The sequence below is a fragment of the Osmia lignaria genome, chromosome 15 (genome assembly GCF_051020975.1).
Source record: "Osmia lignaria lignaria isolate PbOS001 chromosome 15, iyOsmLign1, whole genome shotgun sequence".
Lineage (NCBI taxonomy): Eukaryota > Metazoa > Arthropoda > Insecta > Hymenoptera > Megachilidae > Osmia > Osmia lignaria.
Window position 1 is genome coordinate 8,487,482 of NC_135046.1, and position 15,918 is coordinate 8,503,399.

At 43.0% G+C, this 15,918-nt stretch overlaps 1 protein-coding gene across 4 annotated transcripts in view; it reads right to left on the bottom strand.

Moving 5' to 3' along the window:
* LOC117612027 (uncharacterized) overlaps positions 1–15,918 on the bottom strand; it is a 263,880-nt gene that overhangs the window by 201,288 nt on the left and 46,674 nt on the right. For all 4 annotated transcript variants that reach the window (XM_034340658.2, XM_034340653.2, XM_034340651.2 and 1 more), the window contains exon 3: positions 1,077–1,145. The gene's annotated coding sequence lies outside the window, so the exon portion shown is untranslated. The remainder of the gene's footprint in view (positions 1–1,076; positions 1,146–15,918) is intronic.

Sequence of the window (15,918 nt, forward strand, 5' to 3'; positions counted from 1 at the left end):
GAAGCAGCTTTCTGGGCGGGTACACATCGCTCGTTTACACTTCATTACATCGAGCACGTGAAAACACCGGCGCACAGTTGAGGAGTCGAAAACTTGCTCCCTCGTGTAGCACCGAGCAAAGATGATATTGATACAAGTGTAATCAAACGTATAATTAATGAACAAGACCGTTTACCTGTACACGAAAATTTCGGTCACGTTGGAAAGTACCTGATGTCTGTCAGACTTTCTTAGATAATAACATCCAAACCGCTATTAGCACCCGCTATGACATTGATTAATTACGCCATGAATCATGTTGCTTGCGAAATCAGCCGTGAACATCTTGTTTTGGAAGTTTGGAAAATTACGCGAGGAAAGTGTCATCAAAATCTGATTTTTGAAAGGAATACACCATCTAAAATTATTTGACTAATGACTTGATTTATCATTGAAGCATTGTTATTTTTACAGTAGTACCTCAAATATAGTACTTTTGAATGGAATAATTTATAAAGTTAAATTCCACGTTACTCGTACATAAGTCCCTGCATACAGAACTATGTTGAATCTTTTAAAGATCTCCAAAGACTATTTTGTAAGCCAAAGAAAACAGTTTCTACATCGAGTCAACTTTATAACGCGATAAAAAGCACTATCCTGATTTTCATCAATAATTTTCTCGCAGCATTAAATTTCTTTCAGACCCGTCAAAGTATTTACAACATCTGGCCCGAACGCCTTTTGCTTTTTCTCTGTCGCTAAAACGTAACCGTGTAACACGTGTTCCGGAAGAAAAAGCCTCTGTAATATTTCAAGGGCCATCCAGACACGCGGTGCACCATCTCCGGCAGGATGTGCATCCCGTTTCGAGCGTAACCCGCGCGCGTGACTCTTGCCGCCACGGCTGCTGCATTTCTGGACACGTTTTTCGAAAGACAGCGACAGCGTAAAAAGACATCGCCTGGTTACGGTCGTTCGATCAACCAAACGACGTCGAAGCTTCAAATAATAACGTAACAATATTCTGACTCACTCGTTGCACGGAATAAATTGCGAATTCGACGTAGTCTTCAAGAAGAATTTTATTGACTTACCATTTCTTCACTGCCGAGTATAATTCTGCTTCAGGAGTTCTTTGACAAACTGACTGCAACTCGAATCAACTGTAACACAAAGTTACCCTTTGATTACACTTTGATTACACAAAAGCTAACATTTTCAAAATTTACTAGAATATGCAAACGAAATAGCTTGTTTACTCTAAAAAATGTCAATAAAGAGACAAAATAATTTCTATAACTTCGAATTGTAAAAAAATTATATTTTCATTAATATATTTGCATTTATCAATTTTAAATTTCTAAATATTGTATTAGATTATTAGTAACTCATTTTGATTAAAATTGGCAAATGTATAATACACTGTTTGATGTAATTGATATTCAATAATTTGTGTTAGGCACATTAACACGCTGAGTGCTACAGGAAAAACAGTCATAATAATATATAATTGTAATGATCACTGTAATTGTAGCTTCATTGTTCAAGTTAAACTGAAAATCACCCTACATTATTGAAACTTCTGTTGATAAAAAACAATGATTCAATATTGTACCAAGAGAAAACAGTATAAAATAGATGCGTCTACAGAAGACCAGAGATCTTTTTCTCTTTTCTCGGTACAAAACCAAGATCGTGATGCGACTCACGTTTCCGGGACGCACGAGGCGGAACACGCGTCGCGTCGGCGAACAAAACGTAAACGATGTCGTTAAATTAGCTCCGTGTTACGGCCGCATTAAAGGATTTAGCCGGTGGACGTTAGGTCGTCCCGTTGTTCGCAATTATGCGCGTCTTTCGGCACCAGCAGCGACGGCGGAAAGCTCGCTGGATGTGCAAATTTTACGACGAGCAGCGTTCGCTGAAACGCTATCGACCGGAACGTTTCGCTGCCGATCTGGGAACCGTTATTCCGCGAAGATGATAACGAACGAGTGGAACTGCGATATCGAGGTGAAACTGCCGGATCAGCATCAGGATTTTCCCTCGATTTGTCCGGCGAAATAATCGTCGCGATCTCGAGTTATCGTTATTATCGACCATTCGTTCGACCGACCGTACAGAAACTCCCTGCTACCCTTTTCCATCCGCTTTACCCGAGTTATTTCTATTTCTTTCTTCCGTCGCGACGCCCACGTCGTTCGCGATACAGACGGAAAGGAATTCAAGGTATCCAGTGAAGGCGTGTCGGATAAATAATTGAAAGCACGAAATGGATACGTCAGTCTTCGTGATTTCCGTTGAAACATTGATGCCTAGTCATTCGCGGGAAAGGTTCGATTCGTACGAGCAGGCAGCCTGCCTAAACGCTCGTCCGTCGCCGCGGAGAGTGCAGCTTTCGAAGCAGTACGGCTCGACGCCCTCGAAGCAGCTCCGAGCGAAAGCATCGAAAAGAGAGGTGCATGCATTATGCAGGGAACAAGCGGCGGCGTTGCGGGACGAGGAGGGAAGTAAGGGGTCCTATAGAGCGGCCAGAAAGACGAGCAAAGGGGATAGAAGAAAAGGAAAGGGGAGGACAGGTTGAATTGAAGGGAGGCCAGGAATGGGAGGATATTGCCCGGATTTGCATATCATTTTATAAATTCCGAACAGTGTACCGGGACAGTTTCGTGCCTATCGTCTCTCGGCGTGGCATCGATGGAATTTGTAAGAACGACGAACAACGCTACGTGTTCGCTATAGATTTTGAATCGGTGTTCACGATCGTGCGTCAGTTTTCCTGTCTCCTCGAGGGTCGTGAATTTGAATCGTGGCTCGAATTAGCTCGCCAAAGAGGGGACACCAACGGTGGGCTGAACTTCGTAAAATCGACTTTGAACGATGATCCATTCCGTTCCCCCATTTCCGATGATTCAAAGGAAAATCGTTTCAGGAAGATTGGCCAGATGGTTCCTTGAAAGAGAAAGGGAATCCGCAAGCTACGAGATTCGGGAACTCCTTTCAAGGAAGTCTCTCTATTTTTTTCCCTCCTATGGGATTCGACGTTAGGGTGACTGAGGCAAGGGCTCAGAAGAGATCAAGACCGATGAAATACATCCCCTCGTAGATGGTCGCGTACCGGCGACAGAAAATATTCCCGTTAAAATCGAAATTTTCGGGGCGGGACTTCATTACAGTCGGATTTTAAGTAAATTGTCGAGGAAGGAGGCTGCCGAGCGACGACACGGATCCTGTACTTTGGCGGTAAGACGTTCCGTTTCCGAGATGTTATACTTTCGAAAGCGGTGCGTCGAGTACTTAAGAAAATGAGAAGTCCCGTCCTCGCTCCGTTTTCCTTTCTCTTTTTCTCCGTTTCATTTCCAGACGACAAGTGAACGATTCCGACTTTACAGTTTTCTTCCCGTTCATTCGCGGCCCTTTCCTTTTTGAAATCTCCTCTTTCGCGTCGAACCGTTAGCAAACGGTCGCGGTATTACCATAAATCGTGACACGAAGCCGCGGGCCGTGAGCGAAGTTTATCTTGTAACATTTGATCCGTGAAGCCGTGGACGAGCGAGATCGAACGTAGCCGTCAGAATGAAAAATCGAGACGCCGCAATATCCGCAACCGATTGATTTATCTTGAGTTTCGTGGCTCTCTTAAAGAAAACACCGAAGCAATCCAATATCTTTCCCCTGGCTGGTAGGTGAGGCAACGCGTCCGAATGGACCCGGTCGTCTGTCGTTTCGACAGATTTTCATTCCATCCAGCAGGTGGCCGTAAATCAAAGAAATTGTCCGACCGTTTCTCCCGTTGGAGATTTTTCCAACCTTATTTCGCTCGTTTCTCCTTCAGTTAACTTCCGTTTATCGAAAGTATACATCTCGTCCGGCGATTCAACTCGCAAAATTTCCTTATTTCCCGAAGCGAAAACAATTTAACGATCGATTAAAAATGCGACCCAGTTTGTTCGAGTTGGCGGACACGACGAGGCAAAAGGCGAAGCGTCGGCAGCTACGAAATGCTTTTCGAAAATTACAAGACGTAAGCTTCTTAGCGCCGGGTATTTAAATAGTGTCAAAAGTTTTCAAGCTGCGATTGGTTTGAATGGATGAAAAGGCAGCGCTCAGTGAAAAGGGCCGGGGCTCTCTTTGTAGCAGAATTTAAGAGAACGAAAGAGAACGTCCGTCGGTTGTCTTTTTGCATCTTTTCAGAAATCCCGCCTGAAAAAACGGCCGGAACTTATTCGCCCTTACGTTTTCATTCGTGAAAACGTTTTTTACGCGTCACGCGTTATTTACGTTTTTCCCATCGAGACCGAGACGTCCGCATCACCTCGCGATAATGAACACGCGTGTAATTAACGTTGAAAATTTTACGGAAATACATCCCGAGCGAAACCGTATACGAAAAGAAAAAACAGTTTACATGTACGTTTCTTTTACGATGTTTAACGCTATCATTAACTAAAATATTTATTTTGTTTCCTAAAACACCGTGTATTTTACAAATGGAAATACACTGGCATACGAGCAGTCCTATACCGACAACGCTCGGCAAGCTTTTACGACGAATCGATCATAAAAATAACGAAACGCAAAAACTGTGTTTCTCGTGACAAGACGACGTCTTGACGTCTTACTTTTTACGAGCGCCCCAAACACATCCATCCACCCTGATGTACAGTCGTTTCCGTTTCGTCTGTACGTGTCGCAGCGTAGATACACCCTCGTTACACAACGTCGCGATATAATTGAACTCGATAAGATTTCCGTCCTCTGTTCCCGGGCAAACATTTCTCATCCTTTCTCATTATCGAGCCGACGTCAAGAGTGTTCATTTATTTCCCTATCTAATCGCAAGAGAAATTTGTCAGAAGAAGATCTGGTGCAGTGAGCGACGCGAGTCCCGTTCAATCTGACCATTTTACCCGTCCACCCACCTCGCCCATTTCGTTCAAAGATTGCATCGTCGAAAAGAGCGAGCAATCCTTTCGCGGCATCCTTCGGGAGTCTCGCATTCCTACCTCTTCTGGGCCATTAGTATCCGTCTTCGGGTATACAGGCACTGCGGGAAAGGGTAAAGAAAGCAGAGATCGAGAAGAAAGGGAAAAGAAAGCAAGCCACGAAACATCTCGTGCTCGTAATATCCGACAGTCTCGGTTGTACAATGCGGGTTTCGACGAGACGCCGTGTGTTAGGTTGAAGTTTCTTTTTTCTCCCCTTTTCGTTCCTACCACCTTTCACGAGCGACCCTTTTTCTCCGTGCTATTTGTCTTCGAGCTGCTCCATCGTCCTTTTCTTAGCCCAAAGAAACAGTGGGTTAAAGAAAAAACGCGAACCGAGCCGGTTACGTGGCCTAGTAATGCAAGGAAAGCGGTTGTTCATGTTCTTGCTTGGTAACCGTGCAAGAAACCCGTCGTGGGTAAGTTTCCACGAATTCTCCGAGAGAAAAAAAATGCGAATGTAGCGAATTACGGTCTGTGTCGGTACTGGAGAGACGTAGAAAGGTGTGAACCATGGAGTTTGTATCGAGAAATGGTTGGTTGAACCAGGTGGTTCATCCTCGAGCTACCGTGCACCGAGTGTCTGACCATAGCGCGACAATACTACTTACGATTAGTTACTGAAACCGACTGCCTAAACTATTCTACTAAACGCTTCATTATTAACATTTCCATTTTTCTCTTATTTTAATTTACTCAAGTTTCCGGAATGTGAAGTTGATGTCTGAAAATTGAAACTTTATATCCACGATCTCTTCAGTCTATTCAAAGTATCATTCTTCTCGAGACTGAAAGTAGACAAAGTCTGGACTACGCTCGCGGCATCCATTATTCCAAACAATATTTCATCGCGGAAATAGGTTTTGTATTAAATACTTGAACGTTCAGCGAACGAAATGAAAGTAAACGAGCGGTTCTTTCGCTTGGTCTTTTGTCTGGCGGCGCTATTTTCGCCGCATCGATAAGTCGCCACGATTTCCGTCACAGTTCCCTTCGACGGAACGAGGCTGAAAAGCGCGAAAAATTCCTCGCGCTGTCATTATTGCGAGATTCGACGGCTCTTTAACGACCATCCTCTCTCGCCACTGTTCCCTTCCGACGATTCTTGCCACGGCTTTAGTTTCCTCGTGCCGAAAAGGAGCGGCGGATGCATCTGAATAGGCGAACGGAGAGCCGTTCAGAAACAAAGAACATATTCGCCGAACGAAAGAGGGAAGCAGAAGGTGCACGGAAACTGCGGCCGAGAGCAGACTCTGCTGCTTAAATGCAGCAGGCAACACCAGTAGCGAGAACGAGCAAATGTTGCCGGTGAACATTCAGTGAGAAAATCAACGGTGCCTCGCCGGCAATTACCTACCAGCTCTTTCACCTCTATTTTGAAATTATTCAGTGCTACCGCGACTACTACGCCAGTTCATTTTTAAACGCAACCCCTTCTTTGTCTTTCTTACTTCTTCCTTAACCCCTTTAATAGTAAGTAGTTTTTCAAATGTATTCGTCGAGGAAGTAAGTTTTTTTTAGTGAAATGAATAGCTTTTTATTACATAGCTTGGCAAATTTCTGTCCTTAAAATTTTCACCCCTTCCGTTAGTGCAATCAGTTAAAAGTGACTTAGATCTACGTTTTCGACCTAATGTGGGAACAAGTGCCATTAACACCATTTCTGTACGAAGACACGGGACATAGAACAGATGTATGCATCCAAAGAGATTCAACGAGGGGTTGGTCGTTTGTCTCGAACCATCGACAACGATTATCGCTCGCCTGGAGTGCACTCCGGGTCGCATTATCTCGATGACTTTGGACGTGACCCAGCTTTCAGCAAACGAGAGCTCTCTATAACCCAGTTCCCTTTTCTTAGGCGCGTATTCGTTTCACCTTTCGGTCCGAGACTCAAACAGAGCCAAATTGTTTTCTGAATCGTCGCTCGGCACCGTCAGTCACGGCCCGTACGCTCATCGTCCGTGCAATCGATCCCGGCAAAGCACGCCCCGCTGATTTTATTTGAAAGCCGGAAACCGATGGAACATTTCGAGCCACGGGAAACGACGGAAAACCCGGTCGCGATTGCGTTTCCCACGTGTCTCCTTTGTTGCGCGCAATTACGCCAACCGATCGTTCGACGCGTTTCCCTTTAAGCGTTGCTTCAATGTTGCATCGCGTGCAACACAATGGTTTCTTCGCGATCGTTATAAAAGAAGAGCAAACGTTGCGAGAAATACGTTTCATAAGAAATCAGATATATTCTCCGTTTCTCGTTGCGGGTTTATTGCGTAATTCGATGAAAAACAGGTGCATAATTAAGTCGGACCGCGAAATAATAGCATTTCGACTAAAGGTATAACGAGAGGATTTCATGCACATTAGGCAATAATATTTACAGGAAGAGTGGAAAATTAAATTCAAATCGTCTAAACATTTCTAATTATAAAGCAGAGGAAACTCGTCTAACAAATAAACATTGCTTGATTTAGAAGCATGACGCAGTTGTTGGATGATTCATGTCAGGCAATTGGCCGAATAATTAGTTGATCGAGTCGAATGAAATGGCAGCATACCGTCCGTGTTAGTTCATCTCCGGTTCGTCGCGAAAATTTTGATGCAACCGTGCAAATTATGCAAATGACATTCTACCGGCTCTGTCGCGTTTTCGCCTGGCTCCTTGCCTCCCGTGATTTATGTTCTCTGTACAATCTGTAGATAATCGCCCGCGGCAGAACATGCTATTCAACCGTCCTTCAAGAGCGCTGCACCGTTTCACTGTTCATGGTTGCATTATGAGTGAGGGGAATTTTGCGAAACCCTCATAGACAAAGAAATAGCTCGAAGACGCGGGTATATCCTCGACGAACGATGGCCACGATGATAAAGTTAACGATATTGCGGCTATTAATTATCTCGGTTAGGCACGACAGCGAAACTCACGCTTGGACCGGAAGTACAAAGCGTGCTGCTCGCCACCAGACGTAAATCGTGCAACGTTATGTCATATCCGTGTATGTACATTATTAAACAGTGGGTGTAAATGAATTTTCGAAACATTGCCTGCAAGTACACCGCGCGAGTGATCGCGATTCGGTTGTCGGATCGGCGAGTTTGAGCGTGCGTGGTGAACGCGAATTTCGAAAGTTTTCAGAGTTTCCACGGAGTTTGTTATCTGGGTCAAAGCTGGGACTTTGGAAAAGTAGATTTGCTACAATATTTAAGGTAACCCTTAACTATTTTCAGAAGTTTCTGATTGCTTTTGTATTATAAATGAATAATTCACACTTGTTAAACTAAACGATTTGAACTAAGTACTAAGTAGGTAAATTTGACTATTAAAAATAAAATGCTATTATTTAACTTCGTAAATAAAGTATAAATAGTTCCTGATTGTTTTGCATGTAACAAATTATTAGCTGAACTAAATTCCTGAAACCTTTAATCACTTTTCCTGGAATAATTTCACTTGTGGAAAATATAAAGAGCGTGTGACAAGGAATTGATAAATTTCACGTTGAAAGATCTGATGCTTCGTTTTAATAAAGCGTCGTACAAGGGGTTAATTGCTTAAAGAAAATTGTTCCGTATGAACACGCGGCACGGAAATGAATTCTCTGTTTGCGAACGCAAGATGAAGGAGTCTCGAAAAGTTCGAAACATTTTCTCAAAGTAGGTAGTTCAGGAATTCTGAACACGGGATACGAGTATCGCTTCGTGAAATTATCTCCGAGTTTGCCGTGTTGTACGTCGGATTGCGCTTTTCGTAGCAGGTATACAAATAATTGCTTGATTTACAAGTGGATTTGGACGCTCTCAATGCACACGAGGCTCGTACGTTCGAAATTAAGATATTCACAGGGAAAATAATCTCCATTGCCGGCGCTGCAGAAACGTTTCTGGCCATTCGTGAAACAGCCACGAGTTCGTTTTATAAGCCTCGGATTGCTGAGAGATTACGCGCGAATTATGTTCTTAAGACGCGGTAACGAGCAGACATGAATAATGACTACCAGCAATGCCGCGGTAATTAATCTTGCGATAAATTGCATTCGATGAATATTAATGTTCTACAGGAAGCAGTGTCGTTAACACAGCGAGCTTCCGTTTTCAAACGCAACGTGTCGCAAGATAGCGTACCAAAGCTGTCGTGAATTGATAAAACAATATTTCCATCCCGTCCGGCAAAAATCGTTCGACGATTTTTCGTTCGTTGACTGTTCACCGGAAAACGCAAATAAAAGGTTGGCCAGCCGAATCAGCCAAACGGAAGATAATCAATGGCCAATAAATCGATGAAAAAGGTCATTACGTTATTACAGAAGAATATGTCGCGTTGCAAACAAACCGAACGACACCGAATGTGAGAACTGCTACTAAATTTTACAAAATTCTACATTTCTTTTTGGAAATTGAAAGAATGAAACAATGTTCTATAAAATACATTATTTTCGCACGATTTCATTATTTTTCCTTATAATGGATGACAGGTTACAGACATAAATCTCGTAAAAACGAGCGAGTTTGTCGCGGTTTCTTTATAAACAATATCGATATTCTTGCCAGTGAATAAACCTAACAACAGAACCCTTCAGCTGCTTACAAATTAGTAACTTCAGTCGTTTTTGATAGGATCCAATACGTTCATTATTATAATAATTGAAACCAAATATGAGCTAAGCGATAGAATGAATATTGAGATAGTTTATACAGTGTAACAGAGAGGTAAAAATATCATTATCAACAAAACACCACAGTTGTCTACAAAAAATATCATGAAGCAATGAAAATACTGAAGCACCTCAATAACTTCAACAGGCATTCCATCCTTTGGATTCCTTAGAAGTGAATGAATAATCAAATTGCTCGATAAAAAGCAACGTTACAAGTTACGCAGGTTATTTGAGATTAATTATTTCATTGCAGAAGCGGCACGATGCATTGTACTGAAATATTAGATGCAGTTTCGACGAGCGTCGCAAGTCGAAGGAACCAATTTCTGACGGATTTCCTCGCTACCCTTTAAAGTTTTCCCTTCCTATTACCTTATGCAAATGGAACGGTGCAGGCATACATATTTCGTTGCCAGTTATAATACCCCCATTCATCTCGTTTCAATGACACATTTTCAATCGTCAGAATTCTCAATCGGGACAATGCTAGTTCCAAAGAAACTTCTTTGTCAAAAAAAGAAACAACTTTTTCATCTGCCATGTATCATCATCAAAATACACGTTGAGTATTTGCCTTCGAATCTGCACTATAATTTGTAAGTTTCAAAGAAATGATTCAAAGTGTTTCGCGCAAAAGAGAAATACTACGACAGTCGTAAACCACCGATTCAATTTGGGGAATAGCTTCGAAGCTGGAATTTCATTTTGTCTGTCGAAACGTTATAGATTAGGTGTCATCTTGCCGGCTCGAAATGCAATAAATGATCGCGTACAACTCGGCCATTCTATTCACGGTCAAAATCGATGCTTTATTAATCCAACTATGCTCTCGAGAGTTCGGCACTTTCATTCCGGCTAATCGATATATCGGCTACGTTCCCTGCGAATAAACGGTAATGAACGACAACGCTTTTTTTTTTTCATCTTTCCGTGATAAAGATCCTTTTTTTTGTTCAATCTGTGTCGTTCCATGAACGGAAACTACGTTTACATTTCGTTTTACGTGTAATATAAATTGTTATCTATTATTATTATGTAGTACATTAAATACCTCAGTAGTCATGAATTTCACACGTTAAATCTGTAGAGATCATCGACGATCGGTATTACAAATGAAGTACAATCAAATAATTATAGAAATTGATTCAGATTAAAATGATATTGAAACGTTTGTTTGTTTTTTTTCCAAGTTTCGTAGCGTCATCGATAATTTCATGCACTTGTTTTAAGCGTCCTGTTAATTTGCAGCATTGCATTCGGCTGCACGCTGCATTCAACGAGCTGCATTGTCGATCTCGAAACTGAAGTGCTCGTATGTGGTATAACCAATTATGGTTTACCAATAAGGGGTCGGTCTAGTTATCTCTTTATGTGCTATTCTCTACAGCTCTCCAGTAGGACCCGGTAAAATTAACCGGATCCGTTATAACATGGAGTGGATACTTGTATCTAAAGTGCTATAAACTGACGTTTAGGCAACGTTAATATTTCTCTGTATGCTTTAAAGATACAAAGAGAAAAGTGGAATATCAGATCGTTTCATTCTGCAGATTACGAAAATTTCTAAATCATAAATTATAGTGAATGATGCTTCTAATTTCTTCAATATATTCTTCTTGAAAATTATTTAAATTCTACAAGAGGTACATATAAAATTTGAAAAAAGTATGGAAAACGTTGCAAACAAATAGAAAAACGCGAGCACGATCCCTTGATATACGCGAATACTTTAAATCTTTCATACAAGTTGGGAAAAATAACATTTATTTTACTTTATTGATTATTTCAACACCTAAAAATTTCACTATCGGAGTATTTTGATCGAATCATAGTAGAATTAAATTCTTCAAAGGCTAAGGTAGATGTAGTGGTTACTACCAAATAAATATGACAGTCGCCGTGTAGCGATACCGATAGCAGAGATGGTTTCAACGTGTTCCACTCTGACACGTTATACCGTGGATAAACGATCCGGAACACGCCACGTACAAAAACCGTACAGCAAACCTAAACAATTCACCTGGACAGGGATCCGTTTATGTTTGTGGACTCAATACTATACAAAAACAAAACAGACGAAACATTGTTACCTTTCACCGCGATAAATTCTTTCGAAAAATATAACGGGGCTGTGTATTGAATACCAGCTGAATCCCTTGTCGAAAAGCTGTATTCAATTTTACTTTATAAATATCCGATTTAACAGATTACACTTTACAGACGTCGTTCATCCGATTTGTAAAGCTAGAAACAATTCTATTATTAAACAACAGACAAATAAGACTGAAAAAAATTTTCAACGTGAAATTGAAATCTTTTAAAATGGAAGATAGAATTTTCCGAAATGTTCAAACCAATATTTGTCACGGAGAAATAAACAAACGAAGCTAAGAAATCTGACAAAAGCCTTTCAACGAGTACACATTCGAGAAATCCTTAATCTGCATTGAACGGTAATGTAACTAAGGTTCTGCACCGGAGAACCGTCTGAACGTGGAGGGTCACAGGTGCGCATTTGTTTCCTTACGTAGGCGAATAAGCATCGATCCGACGTTTCTCGTAGCGACGCGACGCCAGCAAGACGGAAGCCTGACGATGTCTTTATTAGGGGAAATCGACGAGCTCGGTCGACCGGCTACAAACGCATTAACATCGCGAATATCGCGCGGCTGGCATATTGAAACTGAGGATTGCGCGGCCTCTAATTAATTGCATTACTTGTCACGCGCGTTTGCGTTCATTAATACGGCAAAGGCATCCGCGTCAGTGATACGCGTGCTGCAGTCGATCGGGCCGCCGATTGATCAAAGGGGCAGGTTGCGACGCGTTCTCGATGCGTCCGCGAATCGTGCAAGATCGATAGCGGCGCGTTATTTGCAAATATTATATTCAGCGGTATGCAAACCCGACTACAAATCCATCGGAAGTGCAGCAGTCATTGGTAAATGTCCGGTCTGATTCAGCGGAATTCTACTCGAATTCGCAGCGAGACCAACCCTCCACAATTTTCCATCAACCAAGAATCTTCCCTGTCGTCCGCGTTATTGACACCTTTCGAACTCGCTAATTACGACGCTTAACGAGACTCGTCGACGGCCAAGAGTTTGACGAACCAATTAAAATCGGTCCCCTTTAAAAGCTAAACCTTTCCCTGTTAGACGCGGCCAGTTATCGTCCGTTCCGTTCCGTTCCGTTCGTCGATCCGTCTTGGACGGTGATAAGTTTGCTAATTAAGATGCGACACCGTAAGCGTTTCGACGCGTGGGATTAACGAACGATAAAGTAGGCTAAATCGATGCGAACTATGTCGCGTTAAAACGGCCAGCAGCACGATGGAACGTCGATTAATTGCCTGTGGATTTTTGAGACCTGCGTTGATCGCGATCGCCGACGAGTACCGAGAAAATGCCTGCACACGCTCGAAGGCGCGTCGAGTGGCTCGTACGTGAAATCCAATATCCAATCTGCGTTTCTCCTAACAATGCTGTCGAACGAGCTGCTGGGAATCGTGCAAAATGGCGCGCAACTGGACGAGCGCCAACTTGGAAATAAAAATCGCCAATTCCGTTCGTTAACGTTATCGACATTTCTATGTTTCGCCGAGTCCCGCAATGCCCGGTTCGATAAAAATCAGACCGGAGCTTTTTGATAGGTCCTACCACTTCGAAAGAGCAGAGGAAAAAAAAATGGGCTCTGTTCATGCCTGTGAATCTCGCGCGTTCATTCAGGCGTAAAAGCAACGCGTAACCGTGTATTACATAAAACTACCCTGTTTCGTTTCGGTCCACGCATCGGGAAATCGTTGAAATTCGATCATTATAACACATAGAGGAAACCATCTCATCCTAAATTCTGATTCGGAGAATCCAGAACAATAGTGCTAAACGTTCTCGTACTCTGACAAGTTACGAAATGAACACTACCGAATCTACATTGACGTGTTTGTACATTTAGATCTAGTTGTACGATCATTGTATCGTGAGATTCTGGTCCCACGATTTTGAGGTCATCGGTCTAGGATATGACATTTCCATGGTCGTTGCTATCTGTTGCCACGCCTGGGGGATGTCTGCATTGGCTCTGGTACGCCGAAGTTTCGTGGAATTCCAAGGCAAATAGCTCTGTGTAAGCATAAGTTTGGAAACTCAACCTCTTCCGACTCGTCCCGACTGCTACTTCACGAAAGAAGCAATTTCGGGAAGAATCGTTCTCCACTCACGATAAAATCCCATGAACAATTAAGGAACATAAAACGAAGCAAATCCGTGCGAATCGGAATTCGATCTTAAATGTACGAGATATTTCTTTGCTGAAGAAGACGTATAAGCGTTCTTCCATGTTAAATTTCAACGGGAAAGAATTTCGACAGAGAATTCTTCCAGTCGACTTGGCGCGAATCTATCAAGAAAAACCCTCAGCCTAACTCTAATCGCATAAGTAATTCTACCGGTCGAGGAGCCGTTTGAAATTTCCCAGAGATCAAGCTGGATCACAAGGAGATTTAACCTGCGCCAATGTCTCGACTCGGTTCGCGGGATCGCGTGTTGCAAATTCCATGCGAAACAAAGCGGCGCTATGGGTGACAAGGGCGAACTATTTTCAACCATTCGGAATCCATTACCGCGGTACCATCCTTCTGTGCCTGAAGTCGACTACGGGGCAATGCATCATCCGTAAGTGAAGCCACGGACCGGCGATCGTTCCCTAACTCCTCGCTGTGCTGCTTCCTTTTCGTTTCTCCTCTTTCTCTACCACCGTTGGTCCCCGTCGTAGGTTCTTCTATTCCGTAGAAAACGAAGCGGAGGGTGAGCAGGTTCGAACTCACTCCCCTTGACAACTCTCGCAGACTTATAAATCAAACCTCCACGAACAAATCGCTACGAAGATCCTGCGGTGCTTTCAAACGCTCTTCTTCTTCCTCTTCTTTCGCTGCACCACTACCCTCGTCTCGAGAAACTCTTGACCATCCCACGTGTTGTTTCCTCAGATCTTCGATTCGACCTGTGTCTTCTTTTCAAAGACTTTTTCCAACGGTATCCACGGTTTTGCTCGAGCTTTTTAACCCTTCGTCAGTGGTAACCTTGAAACTTCCGCCAGAAGTTACTCGTTACTTCTTGCAACGAGAACGTTGCAGCTTGCCAAACAACGGTAATTTTGGTCATCGAATTGGCCGTAAAGAAATTCCGCAACAATGGCTTTACGTTTTTCTTCGTTAACTAATTGTAAGATTGAACGAGGATTCCGTAGAAACACCTTCGTTTCTACGATTTCGTTTTGCGAATACGTTTCGATGTTCTCTACCATTCCACGAGGATAAAATTCGATTCTGCATCGAGCTGTTCCATCTTCGAGTTCGTCTTTCCAATATTTTCCCCGTCATCGTTTACAATACAGATCACGGCAAAGTTCGTGGCATGCGGCATTCAAACTGCAAGAGCTGTCTTGAAGTTCGTCCAACTCGAGTACGGGGCAAGTTCCGTTCCTCTTTCGTCTACAACTTCCGCTCACCGTACCCGTTCCCTCTTCGATGCGTATCTGTCCAGCAGCTCGCGTGTTTTCGTCGTACGGTGCTGTTTGTCCCGTGTTGGCATGCGGTTAGCTGTTTCGAGAGCCATCAAACAGTCATTCCCACGAGATGAAAACTCGTCGTGAAAACGACCGTTTCTAGGATTTAACTATCCCAGCCAATTGTAACTTGTACGCGGACGGACTGGTGAATGGAGCGTGCGAATTCATTTCCATGGAATCGTGTGTCTTTCGCGGATATCAATCGCGAGAGACGTATAAATAGCGTGAAACCGAGCGAGCTGTAAGGCCCATTCGGCTAGAGTTCCGGCGAATCTGCAATTCCAACTCGACTAATTGGGAGGCACAGATACCTTTGGAGAATGCCGGTCGACTGATGATACGTCGCGTCGGTTAGTTAGTTAACGCCAGAACGGTAACTATATATCTGTCACGTCAACTTACGTAAACATAGCCAAGGGAACATAACTTCTCCGGCATGCCAGAGGTACGTGTAAAGTAACTTTAAGGCCAATTTAGGGATCAGCAATCAATCTGCAGCCGGACGTGCATGAATGTTAACCGAGTCGCGCTTCAGACTCGAAACGGTTCCTGAAATTTCTATGGGACCCTCCTACAGCATACCGCGATCCAAGCCCCATTATTCGATTAATTAATTACGTCAGACGGGTTGCCGATAAGTGGATGCGATTTAATCTTGAGTGTATAGAATCAAGACCAAGAAAATATAATTAAGTTGCGGATGAATATCGAGGAATTTGTTAGGGAGC